Source organism: Culex quinquefasciatus, chromosome 1, assembly GCF_015732765.1.
Source record: "Culex quinquefasciatus strain JHB chromosome 1, VPISU_Cqui_1.0_pri_paternal, whole genome shotgun sequence".
Taxonomy (NCBI): domain Eukaryota; kingdom Metazoa; phylum Arthropoda; class Insecta; order Diptera; family Culicidae; genus Culex; species Culex quinquefasciatus.
This window is the reverse complement of record NC_051861.1, coordinates 12,069,502-12,088,437: the sequence shown is the minus strand read 5'-3', so window position 1 is coordinate 12,088,437 and position 18,936 is coordinate 12,069,502. Positions and strand designations below refer to the sequence as shown.

General features: G+C 34.6%; 1 protein-coding gene across 1 annotated transcript in view; it reads left to right on the top strand.

Moving 5' to 3' along the window:
* Positions 1 to 17,276: 17,276 nt before the first annotated feature.
* Positions 17,277 to 18,936, top strand: part of LOC6043184 — a 314,616-nt gene continuing 312,956 nt past the window's right edge. The window contains exon 1 of the mRNA XM_038249531.1: positions 17,277 to 17,341. The gene's annotated coding sequence lies outside the window, so the exon portion shown is untranslated. The remainder of the gene's footprint in view (positions 17,342 to 18,936) is intronic.

Below are 18,936 nucleotides of genomic sequence, written 5' to 3'. Positions count from 1 at the left end.
CGAAAACATCGTTTGTTTTCGAATTCGTTTCAAATGTTGTCAAAAACGAAAACATTTTCCTCAAATTCGAAACATTTTGTTTTCAAAAACGTCCCCCGTTTTCCTCACCACTTTTTTGAAGCGTAATATCTGTCAAACGCAGCCTAAACCAAACGTCAAATGCGCGAGTGAAACAGATTGTTTGTGTTTCAGTTTATTTCTGACGGTGAAGCCAAAATCAGACATCGGATTGTGGATTCCGGTGGAATTTATGCCGTAAAGGCAAGGTTAAGTTGCAGCGGGAAGATGTGGCCTTCTCCTCGACCGCGGCACCACCACCGGGCAGAATGGAGGACAGCTTCTCGCGGTTGGAAGCGATCGATTCCTTGACGGACTTGCCCTTCAGTTCCGTGCCGTAAAAGTAAAGGCAAGCCGTCGGACGCGGGCCATTCGGAGAGCACGGCCGACGAGGGAGGAGTGGCAGTGCAGCGGGAAGATGTGGCCTTCTCCTCGGCGGCGGCAGCCGGAACAGCACCACTATCGGGCGGAATCGAAGACTGCTTCTCGCGGCCGGCAGCGTTCAATTCCTCGACGGTGCGGCGTTTCCGTTTCATGGGGACACGAAAGTGCATTAAGTGAGTTGTGACTTGTTGGAAATGCAAACGGGGAAGGAGTACACGCCAAAATTGCTGACTAATCTTTTTAACTCTTGGAATTTTTATTCGGCTTAGATGTGCTGAAGAAACCTCGATGGAACTCGAATACGGGTAACTGGTTCCTGCGGTACCAGAAGTGACACAAGGTGCTGCCAATGCCGTCAATTCCAGTCCCCCAGAAGCTTGGTAAGGTTCAAATGATAAAATCCTCCCAAATCACATGACATAATCGACCTTCCTCTTCTATCAGATATGAAGCCCCCTTGAATCGAACCACGACGACAAGGAGAGCGACCCGGCCGACGTACCTGTCCGGCGGAGCCGTTCCACGACTAATTACGCACACCTCAAGCTACGTCGGCATCCTGGAGGCGATCCCAACCAAGTCAAATAGCGCCCGTAAGGAGAGGTTAAGAATTCGGAGTTTGCGCAGAAGAAAAAGCAGGCAGCATCCACACACACACACACGCACTCAAACTCTACCACTCCAAAACTCACATCAAACATACCAAAATTCGAAGATTCTTAGTTTCCAAAATTCTAAAATAGTATTCTACAATTCATAATTGCTAAAGCTCTTAAATTCCAAGCTTTAAAAAAAACAAAATTTCTTAAATTCTAACATTGCAACTAGAATTTTCAAATTCTGGAATTCCAAAATTAAAAAAATCTGATAATCTAAAATTTGAAAAATCTAAAATTTAAATTCTTGAATTCTCGAAGACATAAATTTCTAAATTCTGAAACTCTTAAATTCTGAAACTCTTAATTTTTTTAATTCTTAAACTCTAAAATTCAGAAATTGTAAATTTCAAAAAAACTAAAAAACCAAAAAACTGAAACTCTTAGGAGCTCTTAAATTCCGAGCTTCAAAAAAAGATATCAAAATTTCCAAAATTCAAAACAACTAGAATTACACAATTCTGGATTTCTAAAATTTAAAAAATCTGATATTTTGAAACATGAAAAATCTTATTTCATAGCTTCTCAAATTCATGAATTCTTTAACTTTTGAATTCTAAAATTATAAAAATCTAAGTTTCTAAAATTCTAAAAATCCGAAATTATAATTCTAAATTTCTAAAATTCTGAAACCTTAAGCTCTAAAATTCCAAGCTTCAAAAAAAGATATCAAAATTTCTAAAATTCTAACATTGCAAAATTCTAAAAATCAAAACACCTAGAATTTCACAATTAAGGAATTATAAAATTTAAAATAATCTGATATTCTGAAATATAAAAATCTAAATTCTAAGATTATAAAATATTAAAATTCATTCATTCTTAAACATTAAATTTCTAAAATTCTAGAATCCTTGAATTCTAAAATTCTAAAACTCTAAAACTCTAAAGTTAGTTTCCAAAATTCTAAAATTGTATTCTACAATTCTCAACTGCTAAAGCTCTTAAATAACAAGCTTTATAAAAACAAAATTCCTTAAATTCTTACAATGCAAAATTCTGAACATCAACACAGCTAGAATTTCACAATTCTAAAATTCTAAAATTCTAAAATTCTAAAATTCTAAAATTCTAAAATTCTAAAATTCTAAAATTCTAAAATTCTAAAATTCTAAAATTCTAAAATTCTAAAATTCTAAAATTCTAAAATTCTAAAATTCTAAAATTCTAAAATTCTAAAATTCTAAAATTCTAAAATTCTAAAATTCTAAAATTCTAAAATTCTAAAATTCTAAAATTCTAAAATTCTAAAATTCTAAAATTCTAAAATTCTAAAATTCTAAAATTCTAAAATTCTAAAATTCTAAAATTCTAAAATTCTAAAATTCTAAAATTCTAAAATTCTAAATTTCTAAATTTCTAAAATTCTAAAATTCTAAAATTCTAAAATTCTAAAATTCTAAAATTCTAAAATTCTAAAATTCTAAAATTCTAAAATTCTAAAATTCTAAAATTCTAAAATTCTAAAATTCTAAAATTCTAAAATTCTAAAATTCTAAAATTCTAAAATTTAAAATTTAAAATTCTAAAATTCTAAAATTCTAAAATTCTAAAATTCTAAAATTCTAAAATTCTAAAATTCTAAAATTCTAAAATTCTAAAATTCTAAAATTCTAAAATTCTAAAATTCTAAAATTCTAAAATTCTAAAATTCTAAAATTCTAAAATTCTAAAATTCTAAAATTCTGAAATTCTAAAATTCCTAAATTCTAAATTCCTTAATTCCCAAATTCCTAAATTCCCAAATTCCCAAATACCTAAATTCTCAAATTCCTAAATTCCTTAATTCCTAAATTCTCAAGTTCCCAAATTCCCAAATTCCCAAATTTCTATATTCCTAAATTCCTATATTCCTAAATTCCTAAATTCCTTAATTCCTAAAACCCCAAATTCCCAAATTCCAGAATTCCTAAATTCCTAAATTCCCATATTCCCAAATTCCCAAATTCCCAAATTCCCAAATTCCCATATTCCCAAATTCCCAAATTCCTAAATTCCTAAATTCCTGAATTCCTAAATTCTCAAATTCCCAAATTCCCAAATTCCCAAATACCTAAATTCTCAAATTCCTTAATTCCTAAATTCTCAAGTTCCCAAATTCCCAAATTCCCAAATTTCTATATTCCTAAATTCCTATATTCCTAAATTCCTAAATTCCTTAATTCCTAAAACCCCAAATTCCCAAATTCCCGAATTCCTAAATTCCTAAATTCCCATATTCCCAAATTCCCAAATTCCCAAATTCCCATATTCCCAAATTCCCAAATTCCTAAATTCCTAAATTCCTGAATTCCTAAATTCTCAAATTCCCATATTCCCAAATTCCCAAATTCCTAAATTCCTAAATTCCTGAATTCCCAAATTCCCAAATTCCTTAATTCCGAAATTCCTAAATTCCTAAATTCTCAAATTCCCAAGTTCCCAAAATCCCAAATTCCCAAATTCCTAAATTCCCACATTCCTAAATTCCTAAATTCCTAAATCCCCAAATTCCCAAATTCCTAAATTCCCAAATTTCTAAATTCCTTAGTTCCTGAATTCCTAAATTCCTAATTTCCTAAATTCCTAAATTCCCAAATTCCCGAATTCCTAAATTCCCATATTCCCAAATTCCCAAATTTCTAAATTCCTAAATCTCAAAATCCCACATTATCAGGTTCTTGAATTCCTAAATTTTGTAGTTCCGATATTCCCAAATTTCTAAAATAACATAATACCAAGTTCCTAAAATCACAAATTCCCTTATTTGGATTCGGGATTCCCAGATTCAGAAAACCCATATTCCCGAAAACTCCACATTCTTTAATCCCCAGATTCCCATATTTCCTGATTGCCAAAACACTAATTTCTTGTATTCCCATATTCTAAACAAACACACACCCACACACACACACACTCACACAAAGATTAGTTTTTTAATTAATGATGTATTTTTTGCCTCAATATATAAAAAAAACGAATCAACTGTTTTACTGAACCAAAAGAAATATCCAACGGTCAATTCAAAAACCAAAACCAACGGTCAATTCAAAAGCCGATTAAACCATTCGGGATGGCTGCGTGCTTTTTTTTGTTTTGCCAGGCGTCACCAACCGTGACGACTCAAAATCGACAACATTGTTCTCGATTTTGTTGCAAATGTTACCGGACGACTGGTCGACAACATTCTGAAACGAATTTCAGAACGAATCGAGAACAATGTTGTCGATTTCCCGGACAGGATTTCTATCCGTGCGAGCAGACGGAAATAACTTGGGAATAACATTTTTTGATATTTTAAAATACTAGGCCAATAACATTTTATGTTATTTATAACAAGATTTGTAATTCGACGTTATGATTTTTTTTGTTATTGGACTGTTATTGCAATAAAAGACTGATAACATTTTTGATTATTCATCGAACAAATCTTTGTTATTATTTTTTGCTATTTTAAAAACTGATCCGATCTTTCCAATAACAATTGTAGTTATTCTTCCATAACAAAAAATGTTATTCTTAAGTTTTTTTGGCTTTCAACCAGTATCAGACCAATAACAAATTTTGTTATGATAACATAAACTGTTATTTAAACCTTATGCAAACATGGATTTTTCAAGAAGATTCCATAACACTTTCTGTTATTTTAACAACATTTGTTATTGAAATAGCATGAATTTTGTTATTACCGTCTGCCCGGGTACTGAAAATATAGGTAATGTTAGTAAAAAACACAGCCAAAGTTGACCCTTAAAAAAATGACATTTTTAAAAACATTGGCAAAGTCACATAAAACAAGTAAAACTTCCAACCCATAAATTTTGTAAAATTTTAAGAGTTCTTCTTTCCAATGCTTTTTAAAGATCAAAAATTGGTTGAAAAATTGTTTTTTGGCGATTTTTTTTCAAATCGAAGCCCTTCTAAAGGCGGAGTTTGGTTGTAGCAGGGTTAAATTGAAGAAAAAAAACATATTTAAATTTAAGGTTGTTTAAATTAAAAAAGCCAAACATTCTTAACAAATTCTTTAAAAAATCTACAAGACAAAAATACAATGTAGCATTTAAATAAAATGAGAATAAGCTAGATTGTATGGAGACAAAATACAGAAATAAATACTTTTTAATTTTTATGGGTTTTTAAACATAACAAAAATGTGTAATGTTCTATAATATAACTTGTACCATTTCTTTATTAAAAAAATGTCTAAAATGTTCAATTTTGTTGTAAACCTCTTTAGATGAATGTGTAACCCGTAGTAAAAAAAACTTCTTTTTGCAACTAGTTGCATAACCTTCTACTGAACTGAAAATAGTGAAATAGAGCTGTTATCAAAATATCATTGGATTTTTGTCTAATAAATTATCGTCAAGGTAAACATAATCCCAAAATACCATTGAAACCAAGCCAACAAACTATCAACTATGTGCAAACCACACCTCAACTGTCACTCTCTCCCCTATTTCCCCGCCTAATTGTCATCATCGCAAAATTTGAACCAAAAATTTCCCACCCTCCAAAAACAACAACCGCCCCTTTCATCGGGAAATTTCGCGTTGCCGAGGTGAGACCTACTTGAAACTTTGCCCTCTCGGTCGAAATTTGCCCCGGTCCTGATGCCCTCCCTCCGACAATTAGACTCGAGTGGTCGTCCTAGGACTAGTACCTAGTTGCCACGGGTTCAAGTGGCCAAAAGTGGATTATAAATTTAATTTTATCCTCTTTTAGCTGGATGCACTTTGAGCCGGGTGGCGTGGAAATGCAAACATGAGGGGGGGAGGCTGGGAAAGTTTTTTTTTTTGCATTTTTCTCTCGAGCAAAGGACGGCGAGGACGAAAGGTGGTTTATGGATTATGCGAGAAAGGAGGTTGGGGTTTTTTTGGCTTTTGCACCTTTAATTTATGGGTTTTTTTTTTTTGGAATAAATTTAGCAAACTCCAAACTTGTACCCGTGCACAACTAAATATTCAAGCTGGGCTTGAAGTTTTGTACAAAGTCGTGTGGCTTGGCATAAAATGTTGACCTGCTTTGCGATAGAAAAGCAAAGTTTTTACCTCTTAAGAAATGGCTGCAGTGACTGCACTGATAAGGGACGGAAAAGGGCATTATTTATTTATTTAACAAAGCTCCTGAAGAGACAAGTAAAACTTCTTATTTTCAACCTTTGTTAAAATTTTGCTTGTTTGTTTTTTGTTTTTTTTTGTTTTTTGTTTTTAGTTTTTAGTTTTTAGTTTTTAGTTTTTAGTTTTTAGTTTTTAGTTTTTAGTTTTTAGTTTTTAGTTTTTAGTTTTTAGTTTTTTGTTTTTTGTTTTTTGTTTTTTGTTTTTTGTTTTTTGTTTTTTGTTTTTTGTTTTTTGTTTTTGTTTTTGTTTTTGTTTTGTTTTTTGTTTTTGTTTTTTGTTTTTGTTTTTTGTTTTTGTTTTTGTTTTTTGTTTTTTGTTTTGTTTTTTTGTTTTTTGTTTTTTGTTTTGTTTTTTGTTTTGTTTTTTGTTTTTTGTTTTTTGTTTTTTGTTTTTTGTTTTTTGTTTTTTGTTTTTTGTTTTTTGTTTTTTGTTTTTTGTTTTTTGTTTTTTTGTTTTTTGTTTTTTGTTTTTTTATAGTAACTATAAACTTGTTGCTTCAGCTTGTCCCAGCACCACTTACAAGAATGCGTTGAAAGAAGTCAATTTTCCTCACCATTTCCCACCACTTCAAAGAGAATGCCACAATTTTCCGACAGCAGCTTTGAATGGGCCTTTGCGCAGTCAATCGTTGGGACTTTCCATTCAGCGCTAAAAACGCCTTGATCGATGGTGAAAGTGCCACTCATTCATGGGCTCTTTTTTATGCCGTTGATTTCCTTTGAATCGGTATCGATTGAGAAACGCTTGAGCAAAGTTTCACGGTAGCACACTTTTTTCCGATGGTAATTAAGTTAATGGTTTTGAGACAAGTTTCACCTAACTTTTTATGTGGAAATTTCCTAAAGATAATTGAAGCATGACGAAGCTTAACGTGAAAACTGTTACTTCATAACTTTGCTCTAGGAACAAAAGTACCAACCCACAAAAACGTAATTCTTTTCATGCCAACCGCCGGCCCGATAAACCTGTCCACACTGTGTTGATTTACGACACAATCTTTCGCTAATCTAGCTTCCGCCATTTCGGCCCTAAAGGTTCAGGGTAAGGGGGAATCACTTTAAAACCAACCTGCAGGACTAGTTCCAGCCAGGGGTCAAAAATGTCGTTTTAATCAGTTACTACCAACTACTTGGTAGGGGGCAGCTAAGGTGCACGAAAAAAGGTCAGAATTCGTTTGGTAACACTATAATAGGACATTTTTTTTACATGTATCGTTAAAATATTTTTTAAATATTATAAATTAAGCTAAAATTGTTCAAAAATAGGTTAAAACAAATTTTTGTGATCGTAAAAAAGTAAATTTTCCACATCCTAGCAACCTCACAACTTTTGGTAGTGGGTGAGGTTCTGGTATGACCACCACCTTATCCCCCCACCAGCTGACCAGCCACAAAGAAGTTCACAAGTTAAAGGGGAGAAAAATTGGTTTCAAGCGTAACCAAGTGCCACCTCAACCCAAAAGCAAATACACACCTGTGCAGAGTGTGGCGGCTGCGTGCTTTGGTGCACTTTTGGGAACTGTGTTGTTGTTCGTTCTAATGGTAAATATTGTTTAATTAGAAACGACGACGACGACTGCAGCTGCAGGTTATGTTGCAGAGTTCTAAAATTGGGCAGCTAAGCTATAATTAAGTGTCTGGACGGGTTTAATATACGAGCCGGGGTAAGCATGCTCCAAAAAGGATATTAAACAATTATCCTAGAGTTTTCTTTTGAATTAAGAGTTTGAATAATGAGATTGAAGTGAATGAAGTCTTTTTTACAACAAGGATTTTTTCCCATATTAAAAATACTAGCACGTTCAACAAATTTTAAACGGTGAACGCTTTTGACAGTCGTGGAAGCATGCACTTCACCTTTATGGAAAAAAAAATCATCTAATATAACACGCTGTTTGTATAGTTTTTCTACACACACAAAACAAAGAATGTTTTAACCGACAGAATTCGAACCCAGTACGCACATAGGCCGATGAGCTTGATATTTCAGTCAATTTAGTTTCCCGTACAGGTGGGCTACATATTCTGGATGTAATATTAAATTTACATAAAAATTGTGCAAACTTTGCATCAATTCCAGCTGTTCTACACGCAACTGAATTGCACAACAAACGGTACTGAACCAGACATTACTATTTATTAAGCTAAATCTGTTGAAAACACTGAGTATCATCCAAGATGTGATCTCTTACAAGATAAAAATACAAATACTAGCTTCTTAAAGATCTTTTTAACAAGATTTCTCGTCTCAACTAATTTATTTTGTAAAACCAATGAAATAAATCAAGCGTTAAATTATATAGGATTTAAGATTTTAACATTTGAGTAGATTTTAAAATGTTTGTATTGATTTCAAAACTATTAAAATATTTTTATGAGGAGATCAAAAAAAAATTACAAATCATATTTTTTTATTTGTAAAATTGATAAATTAATTACTGTGTCATAAGTGCTGTGAGTCACAGCACATATGCCACGGTAATTAATTTACAGCCTGTGACATTCAGAAAACATCAATTTCATTGTTTTTTTTGTAATTAAGCGGCTGGATTTAAGTAACAAGTTGACTAGTCTTCAAAGATGCTTAGACGATTTAATTTTCGGAAGAAAAAAAAATAGGTGATTTTATCTAGAAAAAGGCGTACTTTATCAAGATTTATGAAAATGGCTTGAAATAAGATTTTTTCAAAGAATCTATTTTTCTCCTAAAATCGTAAAATTTCTCTGAGGCTTAAACGATGCCCTTTTCGGTCCCTTAAATCATATAAAAAATAAAATCTTAAAATACGTATTTTGAAAAATTAACTCTTAATGAAAAATTTGGTATTGTCCAAACCAAATCCTACAATTTTGCCAAATCAAGAAATCCGTCTCAAGATACATATTTTCGAATGTTTACATATTCAAATTTTGATGGCTGCCAAATTGTATGGATACTTGTATAGGCAAACCAATGATACAAAATGGCTTCTTTGGTCACAAATTAGATATGCTAGGTAAAGCCTACTGGAAAGTATATGGGTCATTCCATCTCAACTGTGCACGAAAAAATGCAAATTTGAAAATTACCCTCTCCGATCCTGCTCAAATTTGGCAGAGCTGTTGATACTATCAAAACATGCAAGAATCCCGAATTTCATCCAAATCGGACCACCCCCTCCATTTTTGTACCCTCCCAAAAAATCGACTTTTTGCCGATTTTTGACCAAACCTCCTAGTTTCAAACGGCGATAGCTCAGGAACCACAAATCTTAGAAGGTCGGTCTTAGACTCAATTTTGAAGAAAATTGGACGTAGAATCCATTTCCGTGATCAAAATGTTGATTAATTAATTTTTTCTACCTGTATTGCGCAATTGAAAACTTTAAACGGCCGTATCTCAAAACACCCCAACTTATTTTTTTGATTTGACCTCGCCATCGTGTTCCCCGGCCAATTTTACATAAGTATCACTTATCGACAGAAATGAATATGTTTCGTTCCAGAGATATCGAATTTTAAAGTTTAGTGTTTCGAGCATTCGCCGCATCACAGGCGGGCTGATCTATAACTGCTACCTGGTGTTCTGGGAGATGATTAATTTAATTTATATTTTTATAATTTTACGCAAATATTTTTTCAAATGGCTAATAGGGGAAATTCTCGTATGTTTGGCAGATTAAGTCCTCGCTCCTAGTTTCGTCCAATTTGCTCATTTTCACTATTCAAACAACAAATTTTGCAAAACTTTTGATAGAAACTTGCTTGTTCACTTCTTATTGAGCTATTTATCTCTCGATTTCAGTTGAAAACGCTTTTAATCAGCTGGAATTGAATGCCAAAGCGCTGATATGGCATCATTAGAGGAACGCTGGAATTAGATTCTGTTTCCCTACCTTGATCAATCTATTTTTGTGAAAGGAATATTTATTGGGTTATTTTAAATGCACCGTTTTTTACATACTGCTAACCGTTTAAGAGTACCTGCGAGGCCATGACTAGGGCCTTTATCATAAGCGGTAGCAAAATAGTGCCATTCAGCAAAAACCCCAAAACCTGCTGTATTATTATTATTATTATTATTATTATTATTTAAGTTTATTATTGACACTTTACCATAATTTGGCAAATCTGATTTAAGGTTTAAAAGATTGATCATATTGAATCAATTTTTATATTGTGAGCCAGCTTCATTTGATTAAAAGATGATTTTGGTCAAGGTACATTTAATTTAAAAAAATCCTTATACGTGAGGACAGCAGCCGTATTGTGATTTTCTTACATTTTTCAGTTTTATAATTTCCAGAAATCCTTTTCCTACTCCTTGTGATCGTCCTTCACTAGAGTACAACGTATCAGTAAATTTTATTCATTTTAATTCATATGTTTTACTCAATAATGTATCGTGCACTTATTGTTCAGTGTTACTAACAAGATTAATTGCATTTTCCAGCTCGCTTCGTCGGAATCCAATTCTGCCCTTTACTGTGTGTCGTTATTGCTCTGTCCTGTGGGTTAGCACAGAAATTCACTTAATTATTTTTTTGAGCAAATAAACATTCGCAATTAACATTCCAACGCCCAAGGCTCCAAAAAAGTTGGAACGGTAACTTCAACTCGCTGGTTCTCGGGCCTAACTCTACCACTCAAGATGATTCTTCTTTTCAGTGATTTATTAGGATGTCTTGATCATTCTAGAACTTTGCAGAACTTAATTTGATCAAATCTGTAATTTTTGCGATCAAAAACATCGTTCCAACTTTTTTTTTCGCGTGTAAAAAAAAAATTCGCCGAAAATTCCGCGGAGGCAGTCTTTTTAAAAAAGGTGGAACGATGTTTTCGGTCGCAGAAATTACATATTTGTTCAAATTAAGTTCTGCAAAGCTCTAGAATCATCAAGACATCCTAACAAATCACTGGAAAGAAGAATCATTTTGATTGGTTGAGTTAGGCCCGAGAACCAGCGAGTTGAAATTACTGTTCCACCTTTTTTGGGAAGCTTGGGCGTCCGTGTAAGTTCGACATGCGTTGGGCGTTCCAGTGTTAAACTCCAGTTTCCTATAGTGTTATACAGTTATTTTTTGCCCAATTTGATAAAGATTATTTATGATGAAATATTATTTCAATAAATGACCAGGTAGCAGTTATTGATCAGCCCGCTTGTGTGCTTCTAGCAGATGCGGCGAATGAAGCTGAAATAGATAAAAGGGTGGGTACGGATTTGGAAAAGTTCTCAGATCAAGTTCTGGTGTGGTTCCCCTTGTAGGGCATACCCATAGAGACTCTCACGCCAAATTTCAGCTCATTTGGTTGAAAACTGGCTTGTCTCAAGCGGGTTCAAGTTTACATGGAAATTACTATGGGAAATTTTGAATTTTCGTTCATTCGCTCCTACAGGCCTGGGGAAAACATGTAGAAACTTCTAGGATGGCCAGATATTAGCGGAATCGTCTGGAGAACAACTTTCCCAAAGAGACCAGGTCGATTCGTTCAACCCCCATCGAGCTCAACGGCAATACATCCGGGGTTTTCGGAACCAACGGTTTTCCCCAGAAAAGCATCAAATTTTCCTTAGCATGCTATGAATGCTTGATGAACACCGCGGCGCCACATGTCAAACAGCTACCATGTGATTGTAAAATTTGCACCATAACAATTTTTTTCTCATTTGGAGGTTCAGAATACAGCTGAATAGTATCCTGATCACCATAAATGTTAATTCTATGGTTAAAAAAGTAATAAAAAGTAATTTTTTATAGGCGATGCTAGTCCACGTGGTAGCTGTTTGACATGTGGCGTCGCAGTGTTCATCAAGCATTCATAGCATGCTAAGGAAAATTTGATGCTTTTCTGGAGAAAACCGTTGGTTCCGAAAACCCCGGATGTATTGCCGTTGAGCTCGATGGGGGTTGAACGAATCGACCTGGTCTCTTAGGAAAAGTTGTTCTCCAGACGATTCCGCTCATTTCTGGCCATCCTAGAAGTTTCTACATGTTTTCCCAAGGCCTGTAGGAGCGAATGAACGAAAATTCAAAATTTCCCATAGTAATTTCCATGTAAACTTGGACCCGCTTGAGACAAGCCAGTTTTCAACCAAATGAGCTGAAATTTGGCGTGAAATTCCCTATGGGTATGCCCTACAAGGGGAACCACACCAGAACTTGATCTGAGAACTTTTCAAAATCCGTACCCACCCTAATAGATAATCTCGAAAACACTAAACTTTAAAATTCGATATCTTTGGAACGAAACATATTCATTTCTGTCGATAAGTGATTCTTATGTAAAATTGGCCGGGGAACACGATGGTGAGGTCAAATCAAAAAACTAAGTTGGGGTGTTTTGAGATACGGCCGTTTAAAGTTTTCAATTGCGCAATACAGGTAGAAAAAATAAATTAATCAACATTTCGATCACGGAAATGGATTCGACGTCCAATTTCCTTCAAAATTAAGTCTAAGACCGACCTTCTAAGATTTGTGGTTCCTGAGCTATCGCCGTTTGAAACTATGAGGTTTGGTCAAAAATCGGCAAAAAGTCAATTTTTTGGGAGGGTACAAAAATGGAGGGGGTGGTCCGATTTGGATGAAATTCGGGATTCTTGCATGTTTTGATAGTATCAACAGCTCTGCCAAATTTGAGCAGGATCGGAGAGGGTAATTTTCAAATGCTGTTCCGCTTCAGATGGAATGACCCATATGTCAAATTAATACACACAAATGAAATCCATTTCCGGGTTTCTTGGAGTAAATTTTAACTAATTTTGACAATGTATCGCAAACACTCCAAATCATTTAAAAAATCAATCACAGCGATATTTGATCAAAATTGAAAAAATGCTGGTTGAATTATTCTTGAATTGTTTTTTTGTTATGCAGAAAACTGTAGTCAATTCTTCTCGGTAATTGCACGTCCATTTCCGTTCAAGTTTTGCAGTAGATATAATTAGGGCTAGTGATTTTTCACGCCGAAAAAATAGAAATTACGCGACATGCCAATTACAAAACATTGAAATTTCTCGGCGATTTCACGGTACTCCCAAACTTGCTCAAAATAATCGTTAAAATGTATACTTTTTGCAAAGTTATTAACAGAAAAGTGTCTTAAAAATAGCAGTAAATCTAGATACAAAAAAATCTCCCTGTTACAATTTATTTTTTTGAAAAAAAGTTTTTTATAATGTCTTACAAACAAATGTAAACATTGAGTGTATCCCGCTTACTCTAATAAAAATTGACATAAGGTGTGAAAGGGATGCACTAATGTTAACATTTGTTTATAGAACCTAATAAACAATTACAAGAATTTATGATTCAGCTGTTTTAATTCTATTGAGATTTTATAAAATTATTTTGCTTAAAATACCTCCAAAACGAAGCCCGTTCTGAACATCTAATTCATGAAATCTAGAATCATTAAAATAAGTGCAATAAAGATTTTTTTTTTGCCTTCCTTAATTTCATCAATCAGGAAATTCTAGTATTTTAATAAAGTTCAGGCAAAACTTCATTAAAAGCAGTTTTTACATTTATTGATAATGCAAGAAAAAATATAATACATTGCAAAATGATTAACAAATATGATTTCAATATGTATTATTTTAAAAATCAGTGGAATTAAAGCACATAATTTACATTCAAAATATTTAAATGCAATTTGTTCATCGTTGTTTAATATCGATGAATAATTTAAAATAAATTTGACGAAAGTTTCAACATAAAAAAGCGTAAATTTTATTTCAAAGATGTGTTGAGTAATGTTCTTTTAAAATCTTTTTGGAATTTTGTGAAAAAAAGAAACTATCTGCATTTTGTTAAATTGTAATGAACAACATCTTCTAAAAATAATTGTAGATCTGTTATGAAAACCTTTTTTATTTGTAAACTGCACTTAAAATGCTTGTTGAAAATCTATTAAAATGTTTGAATTAAAAATTTTAATGCTTAAATGCACTGAGTAGCGATTTATCCACTGAATATTTCAAATTTCGCGGCATTTCATGGTATTTCCCAAATTTTACGGCTAGGGGCGAATTGCACGGATTACGCGGTTTCCGTTAAATTGCGAAAAATCACTAGCCCTAGATATAATAAAACAAAATTTGTCCTCAAAAAGACATATTATAAAGCCAATTTACAACTACGAAAAGAGACTTGCAAAAAATATTATTAGATTAATAATTTTTGAACTCTAAGCTATATGACATTTTAAATTGAAGAAAACTTGGTTTTCCTGATATTACCTTTACACCTTTACCACCTTTTCCTTTGCTTCTGGACACACACATTCACCAAAAGTATTTTTTTTTTCAAACAGATTTATATATCTTTTAGAAGGGTATTGTACATTCTCTAATTTTTCAATTCAGATATTTAAAAAGCATTGGAAAGAAGATCTCTGAATATGTTAGGAAATATATGGGTTGAAGTTTTAGTTGTTTCATATGATTTAGCCAATGTTTTTAAAAATGTTTTTTTTTTTTTGGGTTAGCTTAAGCTATGTTTTGTTTTCACATTTCCTATATTTTTAAGTAAAAAGAAGTATGCAGTAATTGTTTTGGTGTCCCAGACTATTGTGAAAAACATGCACAAAGCATAAGCATAAGCATAAGCATAGGTGCCCACCCGCAGTTGCTTCTCCGTTATTGACCAGGACCTCCAGAAGTTACATCCACGAGCCGTGGAAGATAAGTGGGAGCTATCTTTCCTCGCTTCGCAACTTCTCAAAGGCCCCTATCATGCTGATCAATACCGGCGCCGGCCACGACCAGTGGTAGAGTCACGGGGAAGTGGATGGGAATGTTAGTCCGATACTTGAGTGATAGAGACCGCCCAATCGACTGCTTCTCCGACAAAGTATCACATGAGTTTTGAGGGGGTTAGTAGATGGGTATGAGGTCAGGATTCACGAGTGGCAGTGATGTGACCATGAGCATTTTGTTTATCGGTTGAAAATTTTAAATCTTAAGCAGCCGGCTGCGGAAAGATAGTTAATTGATTATTTAAAAGTTTTTTAATCGAACGCGTGCCAACCGAGCAGTAGTGCTATAGGCTGGACTTGTCAGTATATTTTTACTGTTTGTACAATTTAGATAACGCGAGCAAATTTCAAAAATAGTAAATAAAAGACGCTTTACTCTTAATAAAATCGATAGTTTGATGAGTTAATACTAAAACTGTCCAATGGAATAAATTATTACGATCAACGAATATAAACGAAAAGAGAACAGGTCATCACGTAACCGATTGTAAAGAAATTAAAACAATAACTTAAACGAACTAAACCGGCGGCGTGCCTTCCAATCACCGATGATAAAAGAAGGACTTGAAAAATAAGATATCAAATAAAATTGTGAATAAATATTGTGAAAAACATGCACAAAATTGAAAAAAGTGAAAAAGTAAAGCAAGAAAACATTAAATAGGCAAAATGTAATGATAGGAGGTAGAAAAATAGGCCAAATACTACCGAAAACAAACATAAACTAAACGAGATAAATGAAAATTAAAATACTAAAAATGAAACAAGAAAAACATAAAACAAGAGAAGTTAAGTTTTTTGTCAAACAAAATTTGCTCAAAATGACCTCCTGAACACGGGAAAAATAAAAATATTCAAAAAATAAAATTGGCAGTACAGGGTTAATCTGTTTTTCTAAGTCAACAAATGGTGTCACAGTTATGGAACTGACAAAAAGCTCCATTTAAACCACCTTAGTGATTGATGTGTGTGTGTGTGTGTGCGTATGCAACCACGTAGTCATTTTTTTCTCCACTTCAATGTACAATTTTTCACAATTACACAATTTTGAATAAATTATTGTCATCCAATTATTTTTTTCACAGCTTTTGTGAGAACGTAAACAACAAACTTTTCACTACATTCACACTTATACAGTGACATCGTAGTTAGCCTTGCGGGTTTGACAGTTTGACCCTTAGGAATCGTTCTATTCCACACAGGCGTACCGCAGCGATCAAATAACGTACTGCTGTAATCGAATGATTTTGACGGCTGCTGAAACTCGGAGCTTCAACAACAATTTAAATTAACTTTTCCTGCCATGAAATGCGATTTTCTTTGATAACTGCACTTTTCCCGTACACAACAAAAGAAATTCTATTCAATTCACACTATTTTCTTCCTCTGCACAATTATTTTCACTTCAATATTTCGAATCTAGTGCAGAGCACTTTTGTTAACAACCTAGTCCCTGTCGTGCCCTTCAGGTTCCTCCTCATTAAACCACCTTAGTGATTGATGCGTACAAAATCAATTTCAGAAGCTTCCATTTTTATTTGATTGAACCTGAACGTATGCAAAAAGCCTATTGTAAAAGGTTTGTGTTTCCCAAATATTTACGCAAGAAGCCGATTATAATTCATGTCGATTTTAGAAGTTTTACTTTTGAAATTTTAGCACATTTTTTAAATATAAAATTGATATTTTGAAAATAAGAGTTACAAAGCCTGACAAATTGTTGACAAATTGTTTTATTTGTCTGGTTTTGCTTTACCGTGCACCAGAATTGAGAAGAAAAACAGGATTTTAGTACAACTCTCTCTTATACAGCCATGGAATATTTTTAGCTTTACGCTCTCAAACCAAACCAAAACAAACCCTCCCGCTCGTCATCTCCACCACCAATTCCCTCCCATCAGCTGTTTCCACTCTCTCGCTCTCCCACTCTCCCGAAAAAACTCCACCACGTGGACCAAGCACCACAACCAAAACAAACTCTCGTCTCGCTCGCTCGCTCACTCTCTTCCCGAATCCTCCCTGTCGCAATTCGTCGAAAAAAAAAGCTCTTCGCAATCGGAGCTTTCACCGCAACTTCGCCGCGTGTGCTTCGTGTGCTGCCTATCTCTCAGGCGCTGGTTCTCTTGGCACAGGACCGGCCCGACTTTAGTTTGCCCTGGTCCGTCGTGCGAACGAGTTTGGAACTCCGTGTCGGAAAGAACGATCTGGAGCGTGTGTGGCACCACCCGTGGAGGCTTTTTTCCGGGATGTGACCGATTCCTCCTGGTGGGGAGAAGGTTCAAGCTACTACAACTACGTTACGTTACGGTTACGATCTACGACTAGTTTGGTTAGTGAAGTTTCGATTAGAGTGTACTTCGAGTTGGGGCGGCGGGGACGGGTCGAGGGGAAAGTTCAACCGTTTGAGGTTAGGTCGGTGAATTGCGTCGAATTCCTTGGGGCTGTTTTTCCGAGAGTTGTTCCACAAAGTTGTGTTCCGGGCAGGTGCGTCTGTTTGTGTGTGTTAGTGCAACGCTGAGGGTTTCTGTGTTTATTATTTCTGGCGTTGAGGCCAGGGAAGAAAAAAAGCGTCCCGACCAACCTCAACGTCCGACCTCGGTCCCAGAAGGGTCGCAGTTTTAATTAACTTGTGGTGGGCCAACTCCCGCGAAAAAGATGTGAGAAAATATGAAAATCGAGTGAGATATCCCCCTCCGGAAGCATTGCGGGAGCAAAACAGCCGAAAAAGTTACAACAGAAGAATTTCACTCAAAAGAGGGCGCCAAAATAGTGCCTATTTGGGGGCGCCAGGCGCGAGCGCCTTAAAGTAGCCTAAGTGTGTGGTGAAGTGTTGGCGCGCACACACCATAGTTAATAATTCATTGTGCAAAGTGAAAAGTTGCTCCTTTGGCGAGGCCGACACACCACTAGGCCCAACGATAAATCACACTAAGAGTGCGAAATAAAGTGAGGGGGGGGTTGTGAGCGTGTGAGGGTGGGAAAAAGTTCTTTTTTCTCCTCTCGAGCAAAAGTTCGAGCACAAGTGTGAAGAAGGAGGCGAAAAATTCGAGGAAAAATTCGGAGATGACTTTGGGACCAGGAACCACCACCCGGATTCGGAGGCAGTCATGGTTACACAGAAGGAAACTATCATTTGCGCGATGATTGCGCCCAGGTGTGCTTCCACGTGGGAAGTTCAGGGTGTTGGATGAAGGGAGAGAGAGAGCGAACAAGAGATAATGGTGGTGGTGGTGAATGAATGGATGTTTTCCAGTCAATGAGAGTCGGTTTATGGTCGGTTTGGTACCATTTTGGGCCGGGGAAAAACTCGACTCGGGGAAATAAATCATGATGATGGAGATTTTTTCCCTTGCTCGTTTCCACGGAGGTGGGCAATATGGGCCTCGTTTGGAAGCTGTTTTGGGAATTGAGGTGTAAATATGTTGTGAATATCTGATTAACACTTCGCTTTCCTTAATTACCGCAATGATGAGCTCAACCTTTGAGCTGAACTTTTCTTGTGTATTTCAAAAAAGAAAATTGGATATGGATTTCATAAAACGTTCTCTATTACGCAAGATTCTTTATCTTTTTTATTACAAAATGACAATAAAATTATCATTTAACTAAGAATCAAATGATAAAAACATTCATTAAAATTTGTCAGACTACACAATTTTCTACATGTAAAAGCATAAGAAATTAAACTAAACGTTGAATGTTGTTCAATGATATGCATTTTGGTGAAGATTTTCAAAAGATTTTTTGTAGTTAATGCGAAAAAATCCATATTGTTTCGTGAGACAATGCGCTGATCCAGTTATTTTTTGCAGATTTGAAGAATCAGTTTGTTTTACAAGTTTTAATAATGTTTTTCAATTAGTGAAAGTTTGCTGGAAACGTTTTCAAAACATAATGCTGTTTATTTTGAGGAGTTTGTAAATACATTCCCTCTTCACAAAACAGTGTTTGTTTACAGCTTCTAACTCCAGCGTGCCTCTAATGTTGCCATATGAGCAGTTT